This window comes from Triticum aestivum, chromosome 7D, assembly GCF_018294505.1.
Source record: "Triticum aestivum cultivar Chinese Spring chromosome 7D, IWGSC CS RefSeq v2.1, whole genome shotgun sequence".
Lineage (NCBI taxonomy): Eukaryota > Viridiplantae > Streptophyta > Magnoliopsida > Poales > Poaceae > Triticum > Triticum aestivum.
In genome coordinates this window covers 48762767-48772356 of record NC_057814.1, presented here as the reverse complement: position 1 = coordinate 48772356, position 9590 = coordinate 48762767, and positions in this window count along the sequence as shown.

Here is a 9590-nt window from a genome sequence, read left to right as displayed (position 1 = left end):
TGGCTGCCCTAGGGGAGGCGCCCCCACCTCTCCACATTACGTGAGAGGGGTTGGGAGAGGCGCACAGCCCCTTAGTGGGCTGGTGTGCCCCCTCCCCTTGGCCCATAAGGCCCCCCAACACTTGCCGGGGCCTCCGAAACCCCTTTCGGACATGCTGGCCATAGCCTGGTACCCCCGGAACAATTCCGAACTGCAATACCCTTCGTCCAATATACCGATCTTCACCTCCGGACCATTTCAGAGCTCCTCGTCATGTCCGGGATCTCATCCGGGACTCCGAAAAACCTTCGGTAACCACATACTATTTCCCATAACAACTCTAGCGTCACCGAACCTTAAGTGTGTAGACCCTACGGGTTCGGGAACCATGCAGACATGACCGAGACACCTCTCCGGCCAATAACCAATAGCGGGATCTAGATACCCATATTGGCTCCCACATGTTCCACGATGATCTCATCGGATGAACCACGATGTCAGGGATTCAATCAATTCCGTATACAATTCCCTTTGTCTATCGGTATGTTACTTGCCTGAGATTCGATCGTCGGTATCCCAATACCTCGTTCAATCTCGTTACCGGCAAGTCTCTTTACTCGTTCCGTAACGCATGATCCCGTGGCTAACTCATTAGTCACATTGAGCTCATTATGATGATGCATTACCGAGTGGGCCCAGAGATACCTCTCCGTCATACGGAGTGACAAATCCCAGTCTCGATTCGTGCCAACCCAACAGACACTTTCGGAGATACCTGTAGTGCACCTTTATAGCCACCCAGTTACGTTGTGACGTTTGGTACACCCAAAGCATTCCTACAGTATCCGGGAGTTGCACAATCTCATGGTCTAAGGAAACGATACTTGACATTAGAAAAGCTCTTAGCAAACGAACTACACGATCTTGTGCTATGCTTAGGATTGGGTCTTGTCCATCACATCATTCTCCTAATGATGTGATCCTGTTATCAATGACATCCAATGCCCATGGTCAGGAAACCATAACCATCTATTGATCAACGAGCTAGTTAACTAGAGGCTTACTAGAGACATGTTGTGGTCTATGTATTCACCCATGTATTACGGTTTCTAGTTAATATAATTATAGCATGAACAATAGACAATTATCATGAACAAGGAAATACAATAATAACCATTTTATTATTGTCTCTAGGGCATATTTCCAACAGCCGCCACTGCCACGGCTTCGACCTGTAGACTAGAGGGTGTAACTTGTTTATCTCACTCCTGTCTATTTTTGTATTGATCATACTACCTATTTACATAGATGTTTCTTCTATATGTCTATTATGTGCCTACATTGAAAGACATCAGTATGGAACTAATATTGTCAATGCCATGATCATGATTTATTTTTGAATTAAATTAATTAAAAAATTGCTAATTTACTCGACATTAGAAATCCTAATGTATGTTGGCATTTTATTATTCATGGCTTTGCCGCAACGCTGAAACCTACCCCGTTTACAGGGACACACTTTAAGCGTTTACAGAGCAAAATTACTTTGTAGCTCACGACGATGAATGTGTTCTGGGTCACTAGTGACGCTCTTAAAGGAACGGTTACTCCTGTACCGTTGAAGGCATTCAAGGAGGCCATCATCATCTTTTGTTTTAGCCGTTCTGAGTGTGATCGGAGACAAACTAGATGACATATATCTACATATGCAGATTGCCAAGGACTTGTGGGAAGCACTTGAGCCTAAATTCGGCGCAGTCAATACTGGAAGTGAGATGCATGCCATAGAGCAATTCCATGACTGTATTTGACCAGGGTCATAAGATACAATGCATTGTTAGAGTTTGAGCTTCTTAAGTGTGAGTTGCTGGACAAGTTTGTCATGGGATGCATCGTTAAGTATCTCGAGCTTCTTAAGTGTGATTTCTTGTCATATGTTAGCAACCTACCGTTCCATGCAGTAGCTCTCTTCAATATTTTATCTGCAATAGGCTATAGATCTTCTCTTATAAGTCTTTGCTCACTCCCGTTGATCTACATATGCTTGTTGAAAAGGAGCTTTGGATGCCCAAGTCTTTGCTCACTCCCGTTGATCTTTGTTTAATCTCGATTTTGATAGAAAACTGACTAGTGGGGTCTGCTCGCAAGGATGACATGGTCGGGAGGCACCCACGCCTGATGACTAGGCAAAGTAGACGAGCCCTCTCTCTCTCTCTCTCGCTCGCTCAGTCTCACTCTCTCTCCCATCCCCGACCAGCGCTGCCACTCCTCCTCCTCAAAGCAGCCACAACTGCCATCCCCCCAAAGGTCGTCTCTCCGCCACGACATCTAAGCATCGCACCCTGCACGGCATCCTCCCTGCTCGGCACGGATCTCGGGAGGTAAGGCCGCCGGCCGCGGCTACTCCCGAGCTCCCGCCCTCCGCTGCACGCACGCGTGGAGATCCCCGCCTCCCACCCATCTGCCTTACATAGCGAGATGGACGGCTACGTCTCGTTCATAGCAACGACGTCTGCCCGAGTGTGTTGACCTCGACTCCTTGGTGGTGGATGAGGACGTCGACTCTGTTAGTGCAGGTCCCAACCTCAATACAGCGATCAACCGAGTACTTTCCGACGAGTCACATTTACAAGCTTGCCACAACCAAATTCTTTTCGGCGGGAGAATAACGTTGGAGTTCCGCCAAACACGCACTTACACGAGGAGCAAGCAGGTTTTAATCAAAAAGGGATGACCCCCGGCCTCTACATCCGGGCGATGCATGAAGCCATCTATCTATATCTATCTATACCTATACTAATCTAGACTCCCTAGAAATTCCAATGTTAATCAGAAATTACGAGCCATTAATCTGGTGGGACCAAGTTATTACGGTGTTGATTTAATCATATAATTCTCTATTGAAGTTATGTGGAAAAGAATGGTCCAAGGGAGTTTTTTTAGCAGAATTAATTACCTTCATTACTTAAACCAAACTAGGAATTTCGTCTGCTAATACATGCAAGATACAATGAGGCGAACCTCGCCATTCCTGACAACACTCCTCACCAACAGCAAGCTTAGCTAGGATGTCCAGCTCGATTAGCAATCCGCCTTTTCCAAGTAACTCTACATCCATGCCACCCAAGCATTTGCGCCTTTATGTCCTCCACGATCGACTCCGCAGTAGAGAGATTTTTGTTAGTCTCGCTGATCATACGATAAGCCTCTCTGCAATCCATTTTAACATGGATCCATTGCACTCCAGGATCACGTGCCACTATCTCAGGCTTCACCATCTTAGGAAGGAATTGGGCCACGGCACCTCTGAAAGCACACCCATGGTCACGCAAGACTGCCCCTCCACCTCCCTTGTCTGCACCTTTCTAGATTGCTCCGTTTGTGTTTGCTTGCATCCACCCCTGCTCCGGCGGAGTCCACTCCTCCGGCGGGGATTGCACCCTCGTTCTCGCCTTCTTCTGGATGGCCTCATTCCATTCATCCATAAACTTCGAAACTGAGCTTGCTATCTCCCGCGAAGATTGAATTCTTTTGCCATCCCGTGCTTCGTTGCGCGCGAGCCATAAGCCATAAACTCCCTGAAGCACCATTTCCTTCTCCTCCACTAGTAGAAAACAGGGCTTTGGTCACAGGGCAATATTCACATTAGTCCCGGTTCAGTCACGAACCGGGACTAATGTGAGCATTGGTCCCGGTTCATGCGGCTAAGGCATTAGTCCCGGTTCACCTGAGCCCTTTAGTCCCGGTTTGAGACACGAACCAGGACTAAAGGGTGTGATGCCCATTAGTACCGGTTCGTGGCACCAACCGGTACTAAAGGTTAGACCTTTAGTCCCGGTTCGAGCCACCAACCGGTACTAATGGGGTTTGAGGCATTAGTACCGGTTCATGGCACGAAGCGGTACTAAAGGTCCCATTTTCAAACTCAACCCCCCCCCCCTGTGGATCGCCTTTTCAGTTTTGTAAAAAGCAAAAGAAAATGATAAAGACTTCAAAAATTAAAATCCTTCCAGATGTAGTTATGTTACTACATGTACTAGTTAGGAAAATTTAAAAACTTAAATTTGGACATGTTTTGCAAAAAGTGTAGGGAGAATGTAAAACGGCTATAACTTTTGCATACGATGTCAGAAAAAATGTATAATATATCAAAATGTTCAGCACGAAAATCCGCATCCGATCTTGACGGCCTACGGCCTATTTGCAAATTTTTAGAATCCTCAAATTCTAAAAGGAAAAAAAGTTATGCTCAAATTTCAGTTTTTTTGAATTTTTGTTAAATCTGGTCAAACTATGGTCAAACTACTTATTCAAGAAGTATTAGTGTTACTAAATAATTATTCAAGAATATTAGTGTTACTAAATAATTATTTCAGTTTTTTTGAATTTTGGTCAAATCTGGTCAAACTGTGGTCAAACTGTGGTCAAACAATGGTTAAACTAATTAATCAAGAATATTAGTGTTACTAAATAATTATTTCAGTTTTTTTGAATTTTGGTCAAATCTGGTCAAACTGTGGTCAAACTAATTATTCAAGAAATATTAGTGTTACTAAATAATTATTTAAGTTTTTTTGAATTTTGGTCAAATCTGGTCAAACTGTGGTCAAACAATGGTCAAACTAATTATTCAAGAAATATTAGTGTTACTAAATAATTATTTTAGTTTTTTTTTGAATTTTGGTCAAATCTGATCAAACTGTGGTCAAACAATGGTCAAACTAATTATTCAAGAATATTAGTGTTACTAATTAATTATTTCAGTTTTTTTGAAGTTTGGTCAACTCTGGTCAAACTATGGTTAAACTATGGTCAAACATTGGTCAAACTAATTATTCAAGAAATATTAGTGTTACTAAATAATTATTTCAGTTTTTTTGAATTTTGGTCAAATCTGGTTAAACTGTGGTCAAACTACTTATTTAAGAAATATTAGTGTTACTAAATAATTATTTCAGTTTTTTTTAATTTTGGTCAAATCTGGTCAAACTGTGGTCAAACTACTTATTCAAGAAATATTAGTGTTACTAAGTAATTATTTCAGTTTTTTTGAATTTTGGTCAAATCTGGTCAAACTGTGGTCAAACAATGGTCAAACTAATTATTCAAGAAATATTAGTGTTACTAAATAATTATTTCAATTTTTTTGAATTTTGGTCAAATCCGATCAAACTGTGGTCAAACAATGGTCAAACTAATTATTCAAGAAATATTAGTGTTACTAAATAATTATTTTAGTTTTTTTGAATTTTGGTCAAATCTGGTCAAACTGTGGTCAAACAATGGTCAAACTAATTATTCAAGAATATTAGTGTTACTAAATAATTATTTCAGTTTTTTTGAACTTTTGTCAAATCTGGTCAAACTGTGGTCAAACAATGGTCAAACTAATTATTCAAGAAATATTAGTGTTACTAAATAATTATTTCAGTTTTTTTGAATTTTGGTCAAATCTGATGAAACTGTGGTCAAACTGTGGTCAAACAATGGTCAAACTAATTATTCAAGAATATTAGTGTTACTAAATAATTATTTCAGTTTTTTTGAATTTTGGTCAAATCTGGTCAAACTATGGTCAAACTGTGGTCAAACAATGGTCAAACTAATTATTCAAGCAATATTAGTGTTACTAAATAATTATTTCAGTTTTTTGAATTTTGGTCAAATCTGGTTAAACTGTGGTCAAACTACTTATTCAAGATATATTAGTGTTACTAAATAATTATTTCAGCTTTTTTTTAATTTTGGTCAAATCTGGTCAAACTGTGGTCAAACTATGGTCAAACTACTTATTCAAGAAATATTAGTGTTACTAAATAATTATTTCAGTTTTTTTGAATTTTGGTCAAATCTGGTCAAACTGTGGTCAAACAATGGTCAAACTAATTATTCAAGAAATATTAGTGTTACTAAATAATTATTTCAGTTTTTTTGAATTTTGGTCAAATCTGATCAAATTGTGGTCAAACAATGGTCAAACTAATTATTCAAGAATATTATTGTTACTAAATAATTATTTCAGTTTTTTTGAATTTTGTTCAAATCTGGTCAAACTATGGTCAAACTATGGTCAAACAATGGTCAAACTAATTATTCAAGAATATTAGTGTTACTAAATAATTATTTCAGTTTTTTTGAACTTTTGTCAAATCTGGTCAAACAATGGTCAAACTAGTTATTCAAGAAATATTAGTGTTACTAAATAATTATTTCAGTTTTTTTGAATTTTGGTCAAATCTGATCAAACTGTGGTCAAACAATGGTCAAACTAATTATTCAAGAATATTAGTGTTACTAAGTAATTATTTCAGTTTTTTTGAATTTTGGTCAAATCTGGTCAAACTATGGTCAAACTATGGTCAAACAATGGTCAAACTAATTATTCAAGCAATATTAGTGTTACTAAATAATTATTTCAGTTTTTTTTGAATTTTGGTCAAATCTGGTCAAACTGTGGTCAAACTATGGTCAAACTACTTATTCAAGAAATATTAGTGTTGCTAAATAATTATTTCAGTTTTTTTGAATTTTGGTCAAATCTGGTCAAACTGTGGTCAAACTATGATCAAACTACTTATTCAAGAAATATTAGTTTTACTAAATAATTATTGTTTTTTAAAACAATAGTTTCAAACTCAAACAGTGAAATGTGTGACTTCATGCTCAAGCTAAGTTCCTGAGGGTTAATAGGATTGACATCTTACTATTGTCAGGAAAAAAACAAGTGCAGACTTGGAAACGAGGGAGAATAGAAGCCGGAAGTTAAGCGTGCTCAGGCTGGAGTAGTGAGAGGATGGGTGACCGTTCGGGAAGTTAGATGATTTGGAATGATGAGGGGTGATTAGAGATTAGAGGTTAAATTGAGCAGTGATGAGGGGTGGTGATTAGAGATTAGAGGTTAAAATAATTCAGAAACTTGAAAATAAAAAAAAATACAAAAAAATTGAAAAAAAAATTAAAAAAAAATCATAAAATTTCCTTTAGTCCCGGTTGGTGTTACCAACCGGGACTAAAGGTGGAGCTCCAGGCTGCGGCCACGTGGACGGCCTTTAGTCCTGGTTCGTGTAAGAACCGGGACTAAAGGGGAGGCTTTAGTAACGACCCTTTAGTCCCGGTTCCAGAACCGGGACTAAAGGCCCTTATAAATCAGGACAAAAGGCCCTTTTTCTACTAGTGCTCACTGGCATCACCAATCCAATCCAACATATAGTTTTCTAAAATAATTCTCTGTTGAAATTAGGGATCGATTTTTCTGTTGCCATTATATTTAGTTTTGTTGTTTGTTGAACTACCCATACTACTCAGTTAACATTGTTTAATATTAGTCAGGTATGGCGCTCAAACATTGTTTTATATTACCCATTCTACTCAGTTACCGCCTGCGCTCAAATATTTTCTACTTATTTCGGCTAACGAAGACCTTCCAAAGGATGGAGTGGTCAAGAATGTAGAACTGGCCAAGATTTTTGCTCTTCAATAGATAGATAAGTGGCGAGTTTATTTCTAGATTAATATGTAAGCCCTCTATGACAATAATTTTTGTTTACTCTGTTAGCTACATGGATCACAAGCCATCTATATGTTAATATTACTACGATTTGGTTTATATTAACTGAAAAGTTCAATACTTCTACGGCTTTAATTTGTAACACATCCATAATTGGTGTATCTTTCCTGGTTTCAGGGACATTCAATCCATATTTTAGTACAAATAAGCTAGACATATAGGCATCATTACCTCTATCAGTACATGTAGCAACGGAGAGAAGATGCTACAATATATATACTTTGACTCGACTGAGCGAAGATTGTAATGCGGGTGCTCTCCTCTCTCGAGATATGTATTATGTGTCAATGATTCACTGTTGCACATCTTAAAGAAGGTGTCATGTAATGTGCTACCACATATATGGCCACCAAAATGAGCGTTATTAGTGGTGGTTTGCTGATTCTTGAGGTTAACTGAATACCTCATTTTCTATGTACATGTGAAGTTGTTCGAATTGGTTCATAACACTACACCGCCCTCAATGTGTCCAATACAGCATTAGTATGTCATTTTTTCTGCACAGGAACTATATAGATAGAGGATGGACTAGGAAGTTTGCCTCTCTTGACAATATATGCTATTTTATTAGATGTCCACAAATCATGTTCACATAACCTGCTTTTTGTCTACACACTGGTCTGCAGTAGATTCTATTAGAGTTAATAGATGTTATCAAATCTTGACGCGCCGTGAGTTATGCTATATTTTCTTAACTTCATGCAACTTTTGAGGTAGCTCTGTACAATATAAATGTATTTTCCAAAATCAATTTAGTTAAGATTGGCTTTTGCAATGAGGCAGTGAGGGTACAAAACATCCATGCTGTAGTACATCAAACAAAGCAGTAGAACTTATTTTCAGTTGTTATTGTTCAGTTTTCTCTCCCAATATGCAGAAGTTGAAGAAAAACTGATATTTCGTACGCTGATAGTTATAATAGTACATTTTTTTGGAAAAGGAGGTTAAGACCCCCGGCCTCTGCATCAATCGATGCATATGGCCATCTTTAGGTATAATAGTACATATATTACTTTGGGATTGATTTTGCAGTACAGTTGGAAAAAACATATACAGAGATGTTTCTTTGCTTCTTTAATAGTTCACACTTTTAACTTATATTTGGCTAGATATAACAGAAGAATTGAGCATGATTTTTTCTCTTAGGAATTCTCACACCGGAAAGAACTAAATGGTGGAAAATGCTATTCAAATTAACATTTCTCACGTATGAGTTTCATTTCTAACAAGAGGTTATGCATATCATATTTTCAGCAGTTAGTGTGGATGATTCTCCTGCTGCCTAGGAGATAAGAATAATTGTCTCCAAAAAGAGTGCATCTATTTCCTTTACTTATTTACTAGAACAATGCCCGTGCGTTGCAACGGAATATAAATATCCTAGTACATTAGCTTGTGATTAACCTGTCAATAATAATGCAATTGTGTAAATAAATGTTCATCAAATTCTGCCCATGAATTACCTTATATTGTGCTTAGAAGTTTGGTAAGTAAATTAAAATGGAATTGTTTTAGAAGGTAAGTAAATTAAGGTGATTGATTATCATATACATGGAAGGTGGGACGAAGAGGTGGTGGGAAGAAAGGTGAAATGGGAACCTTACGTTCTTTTTAAGTAGTAGAGATAATTTATTAGTCTTTTGGTTCTGATTTATGTTTCTGTTGTAATACTTCGCGAGACATACAGTGGGATCAGTAGGCCGCTTGCTGTTGCATTTTGGTAAACTGTAAACCCACCACAGTTCAATTTGCACATGTGATGTGAGAAGAACCTAGAGCAGCTGTTGGTGGTGCTGAACCGAGCTTCCTCCCAAGTTCTCAGGTTAAAAGGACAGCATAAAATGACTGAATGTGAAATACTGCAGAGTTAGCATAATTTTTACATTATTCAGAATAGTAGAATATCAATTGTCTGTCTTCTCCTAATTTGTGGTTACCAACATTACATTTCCACTTTCTGTTCGCGAAAGCGTGAATATTGCCTAGAAGTTATTCTGTTTACATTTTAATGAGATAAATATCGTTGTAGTGCTATTGTTCACCT